Genomic DNA, 20,261 nt, shown 5'->3' with positions numbered 1-20,261 from the left:
ACTTTTGGCAGTGTGGGCAGTGTGCCAGATCCTTGAATAAAATGAACATTGTTGTTCACTATAGACAACTTTTTTCCAAAATTCCAAATAAAAATATTGCCATTTAGAGCATTTATTTGCAGAAAACGAGAAATGGCTGAAATAACAAAAAAGATAAAAAGTAATGCAAAGAAAAGTATTTATAAAGTTTTAAGAGATCAGAAATTAATATATGGAAGAATTACCCTGTTTTTTAATCACAGTTTTCATGCATCTTGCATCTTGGCATGTCCTCCTCCACCAGTCTTACACACTGCTTTTGGATAACTTTATACCCTATACTCCTGGTGCAACGATTTAAGCAGTTCAGTTTGGTTTGATGGCTTCTGATCATCCATCTTCCTCTTGACTATATTCCAGAGGTTTTCAATTTGTTAAAATCAAAGAAACTCTATTTTTTTCTCTATTTTTTTTTTGTCTATATATATAGACAGACTAAAGGCTCTCCTTAAGTTTGAAGAGACTCCAGTGCTTCTGATGGACGGTGAGATGGATCTGATATAAAAAGTGTTCTGGATGACAGATTGCACTTAATGCGAAACCGTCACCACTCAGTGTGCGTGGCCTTAAAGTTCTGGATAATGTGAGGCCATTAAAACACAATGAGCGCTCTCATTTGGGGCCCTGGGAAAAACTCATTTGGGTGACTCACGTTACTCTTCAAGTGTGAATTCAAGGACTGTTTGCTCTAATCGATTGGCTTCACTTTTCTGATTGAAGTCATTGAAGTTATCAGTGAGAAGGCAGGGTGGCTAGTCCATGCAAGTTGATGACACAGCTAAATCAATTGCCTGGGTAAAGTGCTTCACAAGAAAAAGAGCCTCCACTTTCCAATTCAAAGGAAACGGCCTGCAAATGATCTCAGCCCAAATCCTTGTAGGAGGTAAAAAGGACGGCAGGGGATTTTGAGCAAACAGACGGATTTAAAAGCACAGGTTCGGCGGTGATAGCACGACTCTGACTTTATCAATAGTTTGAGAAACAATCTGAAGTATTTTATAGACTATTGGCTGAACATTTGCTCAAACAAATCATATTGTCCTGCTTTCCAGGTTCCTTAAACATAATTCTGCTCACCATCCAAATTTAAAAACACACTAGATAATATCTGGTGCTCACTACATAGTGTCTGGTGCTCACCACATAAAACTTGTTGCTCACCACTTAGTATCTAGTGCTCACCACTCAGTATCTTGTTCTTAACACATAGTATCTAATGCTCACTATGGAATAGCTGGTGCTCAGTACATAGTGTCTGATGCTTACCACATAAAACTTTGTGCCTAGCACTTAGTATCTGGTGCTTACCACTTAGTATTTAGTGCTCCCCGCTTAGTATGTTCTTCTCAACACATAGTATCTGGGGCTCACCACATTACATAGTAGCTCATTACATAGTAAATCGTCGCTGTCCTAGGAAAAACACATCTATTTTTTGTCGATTTTTAGTATACTACATAATTTGAACAGACGAACTGTCTCTTACACTGTGCCCAAATTTCTTGATAAATTGACCAATAGAAACTCTTTAAAATTACCTGAACTAAACTCTTTTTACATTGACTTTATAGACTATTGGCTGAACATTTGCTCAAACAAATCATATTGTCCTGCTTTCTAAGTTCCTTAAACACAATTCTGCTCATCATCCACATTTAAAAACATATTTTTAAGTAATCTCCCGTTTTTTTTTTTTTTTTTTTAGTAATCTCCCATTTTATTACTAAAATACATCAAAGGCTGCAAAAGGCACATGTGTCTCTGGCCAACTGACGTAAAACTGAGCTCTTAAAGGTAATGGGTGTTTTTTTTTTTTAGGTAAAAGCGATTATTTAAAGGAAAAGTGTTAAGTGGTAAACTTGATGTGGTGAGCACCAGATATTATGTGGTGAGCACACGATACTAATAGGAAAAATCACTGTTCACTGCTTCACATAGTATCTGGTGCTCACTCCATAGTGTCTGGTGCTCACTACATAATATATGGTGCTCACTAAATTGTGTTAGGTACGTGACACTTAATATCTGCTGCTCATCCCATAGTGTGTGGTTCTCACTACATTGTATCTAGTGCACACTGCATTGTATATGATACTCACTACATAATATTTGGAGCTCACTGCATAGTGTCTGGTGCTCACTACATAATATATATGGTGCTCACTAAATTGTGTTAGGTACGTGCCACTTAATATCTGCTGCTCATCCCATAGTGCGTGGTTCTCACTACATTGTATCTAGTGCACACTGCATTGTATATGATACTCATTACATAATGTATGGAGCCCACTCCATAGTGTCTGGTGCTCACTACATAATATATGGTGCTCACTAAATTGTATTATGTACTTGCCACTTAATATCTGCTGCTCATCCCATGGTGTGTGATTTTCACTACATCGTGTCTAGTGCACACTGCATTGTATATGATACTCACTACATAATATTTGGAGCTCACTCCATAGTGTCTGGTGCTCACTACATAGTATTTGGAGCTCTCTACATACAGTAGTATCTGGTGCTCACTACGTAGTATCTTGTGCTCTCTACACAGTATATGGTGCTCACTAAATTGTATTAAGTACTTACTACCTAACATTTGGTACTCATTACATAGTATATTGTGCTCACTACATTCAATTTGGTGCTCATCAATTAATATCTGATACATAGTATCTGGTGCTTACCACATCGGATTTTGTGCTCACTGAATTGTGCTTACTAAATGTGGTGCTCACCCTGTAGTATATGGTGCTGACTACATAGTATGATCTGGTGCTTACCACTTAGTATCTGCCGCTTGCTACTTAGTATTCGGAGCTCACCACTTAATATTTGGTGCTCACCACTTAGTATCTAGTTGTCACCACTCAGTATCTTGTTCTCAACACATAGTACTTAGCACATAGCACTTAGTATTTGGTGCTCAACATTAAGTATCTTTTTTAATACATAGTATATAATGCACACTAGATAATATCTGGTGCTCACTACATAGTGCCTGGTGCTCACCACTTAAAACCTGTTGCTCACAGCTTAGTATCTAGTGCTCACCACTCAGTATCTTGTTCCTAACACATATTATCTAAGGCTCACTACATAATAGCTGGTGGTCAGTACATTGTGTCTGGTGCTTACCACATAAAACTTGGTGCCTACCACTTAGTATTTAGTGCTCCCCGCTTAGTATGTTGTTTTCAACACATAGTATCTGGGGCTCACCACATACATATTTTCTGGTACTCATTACATAGTATATGGTGCTCATTATATAGTATCTGGCGCTCACCACATAGTATCTGGTGCTCACCAAATAAAATGTGGTGCTTACCACTTAGGATCTGGTGCTTATTACATAGTAAATCGTTGCTCTCCTAGGAAAAACACTTATCTCCGTTTTTGTTGATTTTTAGTTTACTACATAAATTGAACAGACGAACTGTCTCTTACACTGTGCCAAAATTTCTTGGTGAACGGACCAATAGAAACTCTTTAAAATGACCTGAAATAAACTCTTTTTACATTGACTTTCATTGAAAGTTTACAAGTTTTTTTTCTCTCCTGTAAAGTATAAGTGTAAGTGTAATTGTTTTTCATTGGACAGCGACGATATGTTCCTCAAAACATAGTATCTGGTGCTCACCACATACATAATTTTTGGTGCTGACAACATAGCATAAATACGGAATGTCCTTCCAGGGGCACCATAAAAAATAAATCATTGTTATTTTTCTATTTGTTTATTTTTGTTGTTTTTTTGGCTTATTAAAGGGTTAAACACTCTATAATCAAGGCCTATCACATCTACACATCCATCATCCACAGTTTAAAAGCATCCTTTTCTTTGTTTTATCTTTATTTGGTCCCACTATGTGTACCATTGTGAGTGTACTTACACATGTGTAATAGTGTGTGTACTCAATCAGCCCTAATTACATACTAGACAATAGCTGTTGGATAAGTTTATACTCAATTTATCACACACCGTATTACACCCCGGTACACATGTGTAATTACATAAACTGTACCTCTATAGTTAATCTGTAACAATGTGTACTTCATCAGTAGTTACACTGTAGTTACATGGATTGTTACCGTGTAACTATATAGTACTTAGGGACACTTATTATAAAGTGGGACCCTTTATTTCATGACCAAAATACCTTAGGTTTACTACTGCTGATGATTTTATTTAGAGGTAAAAACGAGGCAGACTCCGGCCGAGTGCCTACACACCCTGACCATAAAGAGCCCGGCCCTCTCAGGGTGGGAGCCGTCATATCCGCAGCCTTCAGCTCAGCAGATTTACGAGTGCTCTCTAGCACAAGTAGTGAACCCCTGCACCAGGTGGTGGTGCGCTCGCTCGCTCGCTCGCTCGCTCGGCTTCAGAGGCAGGGTTTCCTCCGCTGTGCTGCTCCTCTGGCTATTCCATGTCAATGTCTATTAATGATGAGAGCGAGGGGGAGGGCTGCCTGAAGGGAGGGAGGAAATGTCATAGCCTGGTAGGAATCAGCCCCACTGCTGGGAGGAGAGAGCTCTGCGCATTAAGCTCTCTGTGATTAACCGATTCTCAGCGCTGCCCTTAATAGGTTTCCACAGGCTCTGGAATATTTGAGCAAATGCATAAAAAAAAAATGCCCCTCAAATACAAACCTTCATCCTCAGGCCTGCTGTTCTACCTTTCTGCTGTCAATGTTTGACAGGATATAGAATAAATTGCATCAATCATAGAACAGGTTTTAACATACTATGATCAGGAGATGGCTGGTTCAAATTGGCCTAGTTAATTTGGGAGAAAATGGGGAGAAAAAAAATTAAATAAATAAGTTAATAATAAAAATGCAAGTTTCAACATACAGTGAAGTAGTGACACACATTGCTGCTGTACTGTCATGCACTGACACTTTTTGTGTATTTTTAAATACTATAGTTAAATGTTTTTAACAATAATACTCTATACACAGACAGGGAAAAATAAGGGTCTAAGTCAGGTGTGTCCAAACTTTTTTTGTTGGGGGCCAGAAGGAGAAATATATTTGAAGTCACGGGCCACAGACTCTGTAATAAAACAAATAATAAATTAAACCACTTTAAATAATACTTTTTCCTGATTATTTCATTTACACACCATTTTACTTGACTTACTATCTTTATCTTTGACAGTGTTGTGTAAACTAAGATTTTTCAAATTGATGTTTCATTTCATGATGTCTCTTAATATTAAACTCCTTAATTTGACAACTTTTAGACTCTTTGGCCCGTTTTTTTTGTGCTAGAAATGCGCACTCACTCTGCTTTTAGACTCTTTAGCCTGTTTTTTTGCACTAGAAATGCGCACTCTCTTCGCTTTTAGACCCTTTGGCCCGTTTTCTGTGCTAGAACTGCGCACCCTCTCTGGTTTTGGACTATTTGGCCCGTTTTTCTGCGCTAGAACTGCGCACCCTCTCTGCTTTTAGACTCTTTGGCCCGTTTTTCTGCGCTAGAACTGCGCACCCTCTCTGCTTTTAGACTCTTTGGCCCGTTTTTTTGCGCTAGAAATGCGCTCTCTCTCCGCTTTTAGACTCTTTGGCCCGTTTTTCTGACACCTAGCGTTCAAACTTTGAATCTCACATAATCTCACATATAAAAACCTGCTTAACAGCGGGCCAACTTTCATTCTATTTTTAAAATACCTCGCGGGCCGCTCCAAAAAAAGGAAACGGGCCGCAAATGGCCCGTGGGCCGTAGTTTGGACACCCCTGGTCTAAAAGATACAAAGACAAGATCGTGAAGAGAGAGAGAACAGAGGCAATGGGAAAAACACTTTGTAAAGTGAAGTTGTACATACAGGAGGTGAAACAGGTGTGTTCAATATTCAGGTGATGAGCTTTCTGGTAGTGACATGTGATTGCCAAAGGGGAATGAAGTCAGTGTTTGGTAAATTCTGGGTATCGTAGTCCAGAGGTTTGAGATCACAAGTAGAGGTCAGTGTGGGAGAGACAGGACTGGCTTTGGCACCATGTGTGGCAAAAAAGAGACAAAGTGCCGTAGAGTATGCCATTGCTGGTTTGAATCCCGCTCATGCAGCTTGTCTAGGGTTGCTACCTTTCAGAAATGAAAATAAGGGATGCCCACCAAATAAATAGATAATTACAAATATATGTATGTATACATACATACATATATTATATTTATGAACATTTATGGGAACACATCACTTCACATATTGTTTCGATACGGGACGCAATATTTAATCGCCAAATAAAGGATGTTCTGTATTTTACAGGACAGATGGCAACCCTAAGCTTGCCATCAGCTGCCAGAGCCCCGAGAGAGCACAATTGGCCTTGTTCTCTCTCTGGGTGGGTAGATGAGGGGCGCTCTTTCCCCTCATCACTCTTAGGGTGATGTCGAGCAGCACACAGCTGCTGATGTATTAGAACCGAGTCACTGCGCTTTCCTCCAAACGCTGGCTATGTTTCTGCTGAACAAGTAATCACTGAGCTTCAGTACGGTTGATTACCATAGCTGAGCAATTAATCACCACCACTAGCGTAGTAGAGACACGCATTTTGGACACTGAAATGTATGTATTCACTTATTAGCTACAGAATTAGACTGGTCGTCGCTTGCCAATGTGTGTATCAACCTGGCAACCAGCAGGAGCCTTGTGTCTGGGGAGGAGCGTGAGGGGCAGAAAACTTAATCCAGTGTTTGAAAATTGCTTTAGTGATTTTACATATAGCACTTTTCCACCATTCTGGTTTGCAAACCTAATTTTATACCTGTTTCCAGCAACAAAAGTAGGTTCTGGAACCAGGAACATTTATTAGTAGCGGGAACTGAAGAATAACATTCCCTCTCATTTATTACTGAGTGTTCCTTCAAAAAACACTTTTATGTTTGCTTCATAATTGCATATGTATTCCTTCATAGTTTTGATGTCTAATATTAGTCTACAATACACAAAATAATAAAGAAAAAAGGTAACATTTATAATAACTTTCATTAATATATTGTAAACTAATGATAAACAAATGTGAACAAAGAATTAGTTCTCTAGAATTTGAGTATCAACAAATGTTTACACATGAAAATTAGTTATCAGCATGGATTTCCATATTTAGTGATTTTAGCAAATCATTAACTCATCACAATTTTAACATTAATACATCACTACCAGTAAGGCTTTTAAACCTGACAAATGTTTATCAATTGCAATTAATGTTGACAATGTGTTTATTAGTATTCCCAAATATGTTGGCAACTTTTTAGTTCCTTGAAATGTAAAAAAAGAATAGTTATTAATCATTAGTCAATGATATATTAATGAAAGTTAGTATAAAGTGTTACCGAAAAAAAATATATATGAGAAGATATGTGTCCAAATTTTGACAGGTACTGTATATATTATAGTATACTCCATATCTATAAATATAATGGAATCTTCACCTGCAACCTTTTGTTCGGTAATGAAAAGCTGGACCTTCAGCCACGGCCTGTAGATTCTAAAGCCACCGATTTAGAAGTCATTCTCACTGCAGAAGGTTAGAGCAGTTCTGGCAGGCAGCTCTAGTGGCTTGTTGCCGCCACACTGCGCATTTCTTCCCCAGGATTAGCAGACGGTAATGGAATATCAATAGAGGCCTCATTTGCTGTAGATAAAGGGTCCAAGTTCATAAGAGCTGTCTGCACAGTCACCACCGCGCTCATAACGTATGCAGAGCAGCCGCACTGTGTCAAAATATTCCCCCAGCATCCGAGGGATGGAGCAGACGTTTCTGTTTCAGTTTTCCTCCCATTCAGCGGCAACAGACTGGAACCCCGCGTAAGGCGGCGCAGGGTCGTTAAATATGAAAATAAAATGTGAGGCGGTCCCCTATAGATAAAAAAAAAAGAGTCTCCAGCGGTGGACGGGAGCATGCCGACGGAAAAGGCCCGGGGTTAATGAATATTGACACAGAATAATCTTTCCAGCCAGGTCGCAGGTGCGGTCTCCAGGCCACACTTAACTCACTCAATCTGACAAGAACAGATCAAAGGCGGAGGAGGAGGGCGGTATATCATCAACACCTCAACACTTCAACACCCCCACGCCATTTAACGTCTTTTTAAAGAAGAAAGTCTGAGCTGGATCACTATAAAGCACTGGATCACTGTAAAGGGTGGGGCAGAGGGGGCAACCGCCCCCCTTGGTGTCCGCATGTGTCATGGCAGGACAGGACTCTGTACAAAGATTAGTCAAAACAAGCAAGGTCAACACCGGTAAACAGCAGCAAAAGGGAGTAAACATACCAAACCCGAGCAAGACAATATCAGAGGGCAGGCAAAAATCAGGGTCTAAAAGATATAAAAACAAGGTCGTAAAGAGAGAGCTCACACAGGCAATGGGAAAAACACTTCGTAAAGTGGAGAACCAACAATACTCTGTGAGGAGTGAGCGAAGTGCAGGTGTATATATAGGAGGTAAAACAGGTGTGTTCAATATTCAGGTGATGAGCTTTCTAGTAGTGCCGTGAGCAGTGTCATGTGATCGCTTGAGGGAGTGATGTCAGTGTGCGGTGCATTCTGGGTATCGTAGTCTAGAGATTTGAGATCGCAAGTAGAGCACAGTGTAGGAGAGACACTTTTAAAAATACAGTCTCATTAGTGCCCTCTGGAGTGGCAAAAAAGAGACAAAGTGCCGTAGAGTATCACATTCTTGTGCATACAAAAGTGCTATCTTCTTGCTATAAATCATGCTGTGCTCTCTAGAAAAACAACTATCATCAAGACATTTTGAGTGTCAATTGATTAAAAAAAATCTGAAATTCTGATTGATCACAAGATGTTCTGTAAATAATCACGATAAATCACAATGGCTTTTTTTTTTTAGATTGAAGACTGTGCTTTTAAATGTAAATGCAATAATCAATGTTAAATTGGCTAAATGAAAATACATTTTAATAGTGGTGTCAATTAATCCAATAAAAATTGTATGAATTGCTAGGGATGCACCAATGTGGGACTTTCTGCACCAATGCCGACATGGAGTTAGACCTTGAAAAAAAAAATGAGATGGTATTGAAGTGTAGACCTTTAGATTTAACTCAAGGGACTGAAAAAGAATATGCTAGGAAGTGTTTAGGAATTACAACCATTTATCTACAAAGCCTCCTAGTTTCCGGAGCTCCCTGCCCATTCCTCCACTGAACTAAAACAGCCTAAAACAGGAACACCAGAGCACTTTTTTTCCTTTTTTTTTTACAAAAACAGGCTCAAAGAGCATTTATTCAAATAGACCACTGCAAATTGATAAAAAACATGAAATAAATTATTTTTAAACTTTTTAAACTTTTAATTTTTTAAATTAAACTCTTTTGCATCCCTCTTTCCCTCTAGATCCTCTTTCATTTTCAACCCTATCCTAAATTCTCCACTGATTTAAACACAAGACTTTCTTTCATCAAGCACAGAAAGCACAGAAATCAACAGAAAACTGTTTTGTCTTGTGTTTAATGTTTTCCCTTCTTCCCTTCTTTACTTTTTCAAATCCAATTTATCCATCTCGCAAACAGCGGAAGACGAAGGGGAAATTCTGCCAAAACGAGGCGAATCTTCCAAAGATCACTCGTAGCATAGCAATTAGCAAGCCCAGAATGTCAATAAGAAAATCTGACAGCACACACTGGGGAACTAAGCAAATTAAGCCAGTGCCCAGTGACAAAATGGGAGGAAAAATTGCTTTGTAAAACATGGCCCCTCTAGGCCAATTAACATATTCACAAAAGTCAGGGCGAAAGTACAGTACACAAGACAAGGCATGAAATCAATTCCGCCGAGCAGATGCTCAAACAAGTTCATAATATCGGATGGAGCGGCAAAAACCTCATTAGATTAAGCCAACTTTCTAAAAACAAGCGCGGTGTTTGCTCTTTGTCGTCCTTTATGCTTCGAGGGACTGCGCAAATTGATGTCACCCTGGTGCAAACGACACGGTGGCAAAACAAGGGGATAAGAGTGCCAAAATAATTGTGGTTTCACTGAGGTTGAAAATTGAGCGACGCGAGTGGAAGGCCGTTCTAATGCCTCTGTTGCATGCGCCCTATTAGAGACGCAGCTTCAGGTTCAGGCGGCTTAGAGAACGAGCCCATGCGGGAGTTGGTTAACGGCAGGCTGTCTGTGCACCCCGTGAACCCCAACCCCCCCTTACCTCCACCGTAACCCCCCAAAGCCTGGACCTGTGTGCACTTCTGGCCACGTACCCACCCCTGCCTAATGTTCTGACAAATGAAAGGTGAAGGAGAGTAGGTAACAATATCGCCGGGGCATGTTTCCCAAGTTCAAAACTTACAAATGCAGTCAGGTCAAATTAACGCTACCCCCTAGACAATGGATAGCTCACGAAAGCACAGCAAAGGCTTCAATTAGGCCCACCAGCGAGTGAATATATATATATGTATGCAAGCTCATAAAACAATAGCTTGCAGTATAATAGTATATATATATATATATATATATGTACATTCAAGCATAATATTATGACAACCTCCTTATTCCTAGTCCAATTAACCATTCTTTTTGTTTTTCATTTCAATCCAGCTCCACTGGGCACTTAATAGTAGTTCTATAATTTCAGTTTCCCTGTATTATTTCCAACTTATTATTATTCTCCTTTCACCCTGTTCTTCAATACTCAGGACCCCACAGGAGAGAAAACCACCACAGAGCAGCTAATATTATTATTATTTGGGTGGTGGTCATTTCTCTCAGCACTGCAGGGATTAGCACTGATTAGCATGGTGGTGGTGTATGAGGTGTTAGTAGTGTGTGTTGTGCTGCTGGTACAGTGAGTGGATCAGATACTGCAGCAGTGCTGCTGGAGTTTTTAAACACCTCAGAGTCAGTTCTGGACTGAGAATAGCCCACCACAAGTATCATGTGAGCAGTGTCCTATGGGACACAAACTTGTCCATTTATTCAATTTGCCCATATCTAAACAAAAGGCGCTTTGCCTGGCTATATGTTTTAAAAAGCTAGGGTTAGGGCAATGGTGGCACTTGCAACCCATAAAGATGGTGTCCAAAAAAAGGATGAGCAACACTGTAAACTGTGCAGAAACAGATTCTTCAGAGATCCTGTCTCTGACTTTATTTATCTACAAGGTGAAGGAGATACTGTAGGACAGTAGGTGTTTATACACAGTGTTTAAAAACTCCAGCAGCACTGCTGTATCTGATCCTTTTATGCCCGCTTGCTAATGCTCCGCTGACTCCTCGCTCTCTTCTCCCTCACGTCCTCCTTCGGCCCGGCTTTTGTGAACAACCTCCTGCAGCAGTCCGAACTCCTCAGCTCCTGTTTTGCTGCTTCCCTCTGGAGATACTCATCCTTCTCCCTCTGCTCCGTCATGAAGCTCTGAAGCATTGAACACAGTTGTTCCATGTTCGCAGGTGGGTTGCTCGCCGACGTCACGGGGGACGAGGGTAAAAGGAGATTGTCAGACCCCGATTCTTCTCCTTGCTGCTGAAATGAACTCACTGGCACTTTTTTAGGAGGCATTCTCTCTGTCTTGTGGTTAGTCTTGGTTTAAGCTGTTGCTGACCTGCTTTTCTTCAACAGGTGATCATCTGGAGTTCAGCTTTGCTCCCCCAAGCACTGGTTCACTGCCACCATTTGTGAATGTTGCTGCTGTTGGGTTTACGTGTGGAGGAGTGTAAGGACTGGAAGGCGGGCTCCACCAACAGAGAGAGACGAACATTTCCGAGGTAAGTGCAAAATCCCAAGTGCTTTTATTTTAGTTCACAGCACGCAGAAAAAAATATAAAGGAAAACTGTACAAAAAAATGAAAAGAAAGGAGTTTTAAAATGCTACCTGACTTAAAATCAGCCAGTAAAGGGTCACAGCTGGCCTGCTTCACAAAAACCCTACCTCCCTCTAACAACGCCATTTTCCAAATACAAAAAGGAGCCCCAAATTTAGTCACGCCTCCCCTTTTAAGGCTGTAGCCCCACCCACCGAACAATTGGCAGCTACCATTACTAGGGGTGACTAAAACATATATATAAACATACAGAAACAACACTTATTTATACACACTACTGATATCAGTTGTTTACAGACATGTCTCATCCCCAAAATAGTACACTTTACCAGTAAGTATTTACACAACATATTATTAATAACATTTCCCTTTTTCCCCCACAGGTTTTACGGAGCAGCAGTCTCACCCCCCTCCCCACTAGTGAATTGAGGGCCCTTCGATCACCCAGGAGAGAGCTGGCAGACCACGAGTCTCCTAAGGAAAGTTATCAGGTAAGTATTACAGGGTACAATCAAATATAAATACAGTGTTCACATTACAGTTTAAGAAAGTGCTGGTGATGGGTCTGGCCTATTGACATTATCACACAGCTCAACACACTCTTTAGCTGTCCTGATCGTATCTGATGGGAATGCGTGGGGGGAGTTGACATCTTTGGATTTATGTTGCTGCACTTCAGGAGTTCCTTAGTATAGTCTTTATAGTGTCTGGTTTGACCAACAGCAGCTCATTTTGAGTTCTTCAGTTGCCCATACAGTATTTGGTGAGGGAGACGATGGCCAGGCATACGAATAATGTGGCCCACCCAGAGCAGATGCATTTTTGTCAAAGCTGCTTTAATGCAGATGGTTTTGGTCATTGATAGAATATCAGTATGTGGCATTCGGTACTCCAAGGACAGTTTTAGAGCATCGAAGGCATCGAAAACGGAACATCTCCAAACTGTTTATGTGCCGTTTGTATGGGGTCAATGTCTCTACCCTCATAGAGCAGTGTAGAGACACAAAGTGCATTGTACACTGCAATTTGGTGATGACTTTTAGATGGTTGTTGTTAAACACCAAACATTTTTTTGCGGAGCCACCCAAAAGCTTGGGGCCACCATCCAATGAACCATCACCCAAATAACAATAGTAGCTGCTGTGTGGTGTTTTGTTAAAGAACAGGGTGAAAGAAAGAGAATAATAAAGTATGCAGAGAAACAGATACAGGACTACAATGTGTAATTATTATAGAACTACAAAGTGTTTCTACGCTCATTTGCCACTTTATTAGGTACACCTGTCCAACTGCTCATCAACTTAAATGTGGAATCAGCCAATCACATGGCAGCAATTCAATGCATTTAGGGATGTGGACATGGCCCAGAAGATCTGCTACAGTTCAAACCATCAGAGCATCAGAATGGTGAAGAAAGGTGATTTAAGTGACTTTGAACGTTTGAATGGTTGTTGGTGGCAGACGGGCTGGTCTGAATATTTCAGAAACTGCTGATCTACTGGGATTTTCACACACAATTATCTCTAGGGTTTAAAGAGAATGATCTGAAAAAGAGAAAATATCCAGTGAGCTGCAGTTATGTGGGTGTAAATGCCTTGTTGATGCCAGAGGACAGAGGAGAATGTCCAGACTGGTTCCAGATGATAGAATGGCAACAGTAACTCAAATAACCACTCGTTTCAACCAAGGTAACATACAACACAAGGCGGATGGGCTACAATAGAAGACTGGAAAAAAAAACCTTACCTGGTCTGATGAGCCTCGTTTTCTGCTGCATCATTTGAGCTGTCATAAATGAATAGCTGGTATAGAAACAAGGAGGTGGTCATAATTTTGTGCTTGATTGGTATAGATTTTATTATTATTTTAAGTGCTCCACAGTGCACAGGCAGTGGCAGTAATTTATACCCCCGCTTGCTTTGCTCCAGAGGAGTCGGCCACAGCTGCTTTATTAAGAGAGCCAATCTGCTGGTGATTAATTAATTTCCTTCAAGAGAGACAGTGAATCTCTGGTGTAAATTAAGACTGAAGGCGGGCCGGGCAATGGGCAGCCACCTTTCTTTCTTTCAATCGCACTGCGCCAGGTGGCCGCAGCGCCTTTAGTACCGCGCTTCTGCCAGCAGTCATCAGTGAGGATAGACGGTCTAGATCTGACTGAGGAACAGCAGCGATGTGACGCACGATGGCAACACTTTATAAATACTGCTTCATAAATGGTAGATAACTATGCTGGGAATTGAGCTGCTGAGAATAATTAATAGAGCTGAATTAACACTTAAGCAACCGCTGTAACTGCTAAGGAATGCTGGTTAATTACTTAATAGGTAATAACTACGTAATTACAGCGGTTATTCCCAATTAACTATGTTATTATTGGGTATTATTGGGTCGTGGTTGGTGTGTTGCAGTGGATAACACCACCCCCTTTAATTCTGGAGCCAGTGAGCTACAGTACCACATCATGAGGGAGACTAGGGTTCAATTCCTGGTGCGCTACACCAATAAGTACATTGACCCACCTCTGTAATAGAAATAACCTTTGGATAAGAGTGTCAGCTAAATGTGATAAATGTTAATGTAATGTAAATGTCTTGCATAATAAATGCTCCATACATAGAGCTCTGTATTTCTGTAGGCTTGGTTTCTTAATTGACCATTAAAGAAGGTTAAAAATATATAATATAAAGAATATTGGCATGGAAACCCAATGAAAACCCAAAAGTCAGTGTCTCAGAAAATTTAAATATTATATTAAACCATTTGGGCCTTTTGGCAGTGTGGGCAGAGTGCCAAGTGCTGCTGGAAAATGAAATCCACATCTCCGTAAAAGTTGTCAGCAGAGGGAAGCATGAAGTGTGGTAAGATTTCCCAGGAAAACTCTGATAGAACACACAGTGGATCAACACCAGCAGATGACATGTCTCTCCAAACCATCAATGATCATCAGTACATTTTGCTTTTTATTTGGAAATCAAGGAAACAGAGTCTGGAGGAAGAGTGGAGAGACACACAGCCCAAGCTGCCTGAGTTCTAGTGTCCTGTTGACAACTTTTATGGAGATGAAGATTTCATTTTCCAGCAGGACTTGGCACACTGCCCACACTGTACCAAAATTACAAATTAGTCTTATATAATATTCAACATTTCTGAGACACTGATTTTTGGGTTTTCATTGACTGTAATCCATAATCATCAACAATAAAAGAAAATAAATGCTTAAAGTAGATCGCTCTGTGTTTAATACATTTATATAATATATGAGTTTCAAATTTTTTTGAACTGCACTAGTATTTTATACACATAAACTCCTCATTAAGCCTGAAATATGGGCCAGTGTTTGGAATATGGAATGTTACCCTTGCAAAAACTGTCAATTAGCGTCTCTTCAGGAGGTAATGGAGAATCATTATTAATCAGGGATGAGGAGACTGATGGATGTGTAGGGGAGGATAGACTACGTGATCTGTCTCTCTGAAGCCTGAGCTACAGCGCTAGTCTACTCCCTCGCTTTCTATAGCACCACATGACCCCCGGTGCTTTGATGTCTACTGATATTACTGCTGGATGATACGACCTCTTTACTGTGGGAGGAAAAAATGACCAACATCTCCCAGTTCCCTCTGCAGTGTGACAAAGGCATACAGGAAACCACCAATTAAATTGGTCCAGGCTGATGAGACCATATCCATCCATCCATCCAGCCAGCAATCTGACATATGCTTATATGGCCATGCATCATAAAATTACTGGAGATACAGTATTGTGCAAATGTTTTAGGCACCTGTGGCAATTTCTTCAGTAAAGAAAAAGCGTCTTATCTGTGCAGTAAGTGTTTATTAGCTCAGTAAAACACTAACTTAGCATTACAATAAATACAAACATTACAAGCAATTTTACAAAAAGCAAAGCTTTCACAGCCCTGTTTTCCTTAAAACATCTCCTAATCTCTCCTCTTAATCTGAGTTTAATAGAGTTATTTCTAGTTCTCATCATATTAATCAACAACTGGTTTTGTAAATTGGTAAATGTGTTAAATCAGGTGAGCTGCTGACGGAACTGAACATAATATACACATGCTGGCTGAAGAGCATCCAGGAGAAATCTGGAATCTCTACACTTTGTTCTTCAGCTCAGCTCACAGGATATAACTTACTTAGTTAAACATGAGAATTCCTTGTTATGTTTTACTGTATGTATGTTTATTTGCATCCGTTTAAATCATATGTGGTGTTTTTTCAGGTAAAAACACTTTAAACTCTCATATTGCTGAGATAAATGGATTATTGTAATTTGCTTTGGTGCCTAAAACTTTTGCACAGTACTGTATATTACATTGAAAACACATGCATGTATATGTAAGCTGAGTGTCTATATATACACAGTACCAGCCAAAATTTTGGACACCTTCTTTTAGTATGTTTTCTTTCTTTTTATGTTTTTTTCCTGGAGGTGCTGAACAATAGTTGCTTTTCCTTCACTGTCATTGCTGGACAGAACTCAAACACACACACAGATGACAATCAGGTACTTTATTAAATACAGCAAAGAGACAAGGGGCAGTCAAAACAAGCAGGGTTAATACCAGTAAACAGCAGCCAGAGAAGATAAACATACCATAAATTAGGGGTCTGCAATTAAGTTATAAGTTAAGATATTTTCCAAGCTATTACATGGTGGGACACAAAAAAAAATCTTGTGCAATGGGATGGAATGCTACAGACTTGTAGCTCTCCAGCCCAGAGGGTTGTTGAACCCAATTGCAGAACAGTTGATCTCAAAGCAGGTAAACCCAAAGAAGAAGGGAAAAAATAAATAAATAAACACACCGCTCCTCACACGGGATCGAACCCATGTCGTCAGGTTCACGGTCCAATGCGCTACCGCTTCACTACCCAGCTAGTGAATTGGGACACGGCCCAGAAAAAAATGGCCTTATAAGGAGATAGGGAGCCCGAGAACAGGTGGAACTAAAAACATGCGGAAACTAAATCGCCGAGCGCGACAGAGAGACAGAGGAGGAATGTAAACAAAAGCTCACCAGAGAAGCTTTTTCTTTTTCTTTTTCATTATCGTTCATTATAGTTCAAACAACCTCCCGTGCCAAATGTTTCATGCTTGCGGGCCACATCTGGCCGGCGGGCCACCTATTGCAGACCCCTGCCATAAATAGTTAACAGTCCAAGGGTCGTACACAAGGAGGCAACAACAAAGGGCAGACAAAAATCGTAGTCTGTAAAGTCGTAACACATAGACAAAACACATGGAGTGAATGGATTGAGGGTGTATGTTTTGGGAGGTGAACAGGTGAGATCAATATTCTGGTGATTGATTTCCTGGTAGTGCCGTGTGCGTTGTCATATGATTGCATGAGTGCATAATGTCACTATGAGGTGCATTCTGGGTATCGTAGTCCCGAGGCTGGAGATCGCAGGTAGAGTTGAATGTGGTAGAGACAGGAGCACATCCCAAATCATCCCAAATCACCATCTCAGTTTATCAGGTTTAGGTCAGGGGATTACTGTGGAAGAGAAGCCCTTTTTTCCTGTTTTTTACTACTGTTTACACATATTCCGTCCCTTAATTGTTTTAATGTCTTCAATGTTGGTCTAAAATGTAGAAAATTAATGAAATAAAGGAATAAAGAAAAAAGTTTTGATGTAAACTGTGTACTGTACTTTATACTGTACGTATATTCTGGTCATTTTGGAGAAATACTATTGGTTTATTTATTGTGAAATTTGATGTCAGTGTGTCACGTCTGGTGCTGTAGGCGCTTCTGTTCCTTCCACACTGAGCTCCAACGAAGGTTTGCAGTTAGACAACTACACTACCCAGAACGCACCAAACGCTGACTTCACACAAACACCCACTCACGTGACACCTCACCTGCTGTACAAGCCCGGAGTACTAATTACCCCAGGGTATTTAAGGACGCTTCACGAACACACAGGTGTCGCGTATTGCCTGGTTTCTACCACTTTACAAAGCGTTACCTTCTCTGTGATTGTTTTTCTCGTGTATGACCTTGCGCTTTGTTTTTTTGACGCCGATTTCTGCCTGTGCCTGATTGTGGATTTACTGTGTTTGATCTGGACTGTTTAACGTTTCCGATTTTTGGATTATCTCTGATGCTGGCTTCCTTGTGTAGGAACTCTGGACTGTTTCCAGTTTATGCTATCTTTCATCCTCTGAGGCTTCTGTTTACCGGTGCTCTACATTTTGTATTTTTGTATTACTACTCTTCTACTGCCTGCTGTTTTAATAAACTCCCATTTTTACTGTATCCGCAAGTGTCTGTATTCTGTGCACATCATGACACAGTGTACAAATTAAAAGTAGTAAACTAAAAATGGCCACAACTTGTTTTTCATTGGACAGTGACGATAATCATCAATGAAATAGTTTAATATTCTTCCTCTGGGTGGACTTTTAAGATGTAGCAGCATATCTCAGCTGTTTTCATTACTGAATCTTAAACATATAAAGCTAGTGTGCCCAGCAGAGCTTTGAAGCATTAGACTAAAGAGTTTGATTGATATTGCAGTTGAAATACAGACACGCTGTCAGTAAAAGCTTTTGTCATTGATGTAATGTCACTGGTTAATCCGTACAGACATCAACCTTATCTCATTTCCTTCAAAATACTGACTTAATGACAAATCTCTCGGGTTCCAGCCTTAAGCTATTCAGAACAGGTAGGCATGAAAGCGGCAGAAAGACGGCCTCAATTAAATGCTCAAGGCTGAAAAGCCCGTGGCTTTGGTTCCAGACAGACGTCTGCTATTGCAAACAAGCTCCCGGGTGTCTGCTGAAAGCATTGTGTTTCTGCCGAACCGCCCTGGCACTTTCCGCCTAATAATGCCAGCCGTGCCACCGACCCTGAGGGACAGCAGACTGTGTGGAACTCTCAGCTGATTACAGAGCACCATCTCCGACTGACCACTGCCTAATTGGACATAGGAAAGTGGCCCAGCACCAGGGGGCAAACACAGGAACAGGATTAGAGACGTCTTCCCTGCTTCCTACAGTATCTGTGGTGAGCAATGTCCTGATGCTCGACATTAAATACATCAAATGACTGCTTGCCTTGATCTTCATTTCAAGCAAGGTCCTCTGTGGGAATTTTGTTGGAACAACTTTGTTTAGCCTAAAATCTCTGTGTGAAGGGGGGGCTCAGAGGATCGCCAGTTTGAATCCTGGATTATGCTGCTTGCCATCAGCAGCCGGAGTCAGAGTAAGCACAGTTGGAGGAGTAGATGGCGCTCTTTCCCCACATCACTCCCAAGGTGATGTCAGTCAGCACTAAGGCGTCTGTGAGCTAATGTATCGGAACCGAGTCGCTGCGCTTTCCTCTGAGCGTTAGCACTGTGATGCTACATGCTGCTGCCATCTTAAACCTGCATTTACACTGGCAGATGACAAAGCAACAATCGGCAGGCGACAAAGTGACAAACCGAGTTGAGATTTCTCAACTTTATGCACATGAATTATGACGCATTGAAGCAACATTCTACACCGATTGAACAAAAAAATCTTCACAGAGTTCCACAACTTCAATATTCTAACAGGACAATGCTTGTCCACATGCTGCTGCCATCTTAAACCTGCATTTACACTGGCAGATGACATTCATTTCTGTGACAAAGCAACAACTGGCAAGCGACAAGGCGATAAGTGACAAATTGAGTTAAGATTTCTCAACTTTATGCACATGAATTATGACGCGGTGAAGCAAATTTCTACACCGATTGGCCAAAAATAAATCTTCGGTCCATTCACAGTGGCCCATAACTTCACTATTTTAACACAAACAGAGCAGCATGGAATGAATTACCTCAAGACTTTTGTTGGAACAAGTTTGTTCAGCTTGAATACAGAGTGTAAATTCATGCCAATAACTGCCTTAACTTCCACAGCATAGACACACTATGCTACCTGTTAAATAGTTAATAGATGTCTGATCTCAGATAACCTTTATAGTCTTTTTTACAGGCACTCTGAGAGTTAAAGGTGAAATTAATAAGGTCCTGCAACCAGTGGCTCTAACTTTTCTGTGCTATTCAATATGCAGGACTATGCTCGCCCTCATGCTGCTGACTTGCAGTGAAGGCAAAGATGCTATGCCATTTCTAACTGTGTCATCAATAGACCTATACCCAATTGCATGAGAATATTTGAATTTTGGATTTTAGGATGGATTATTGAAGGGCAGCATTAAGAACCTCTACAACTTCAAATGAGAAGTCTGGCATGTTGCACAATACATATTTATTTGTAGATCGATAAATACCGCCACATTGGTCCACATATTTTAAAAAGAGGATAAAGATAAATGATGCAACTACTTTTGGTTAGGAACAGAATGTATAGAAAGGGATTACCATCATCCAAAGGAATTTAATTTTACAGGCATGTGTCAAGGAATGGAACTAAAAAAAATAC

The sequence above is a fragment of the Astyanax mexicanus genome, chromosome 3, assembly GCF_023375975.1.
Source record: "Astyanax mexicanus isolate ESR-SI-001 chromosome 3, AstMex3_surface, whole genome shotgun sequence".
In the NCBI taxonomy this organism is placed as follows: domain Eukaryota; kingdom Metazoa; phylum Chordata; class Actinopteri; order Characiformes; family Acestrorhamphidae; genus Astyanax; species Astyanax mexicanus.
The sequence above is the reverse complement of the archived record's forward strand: the minus strand, read 5'-3'. Positions refer to the sequence as shown.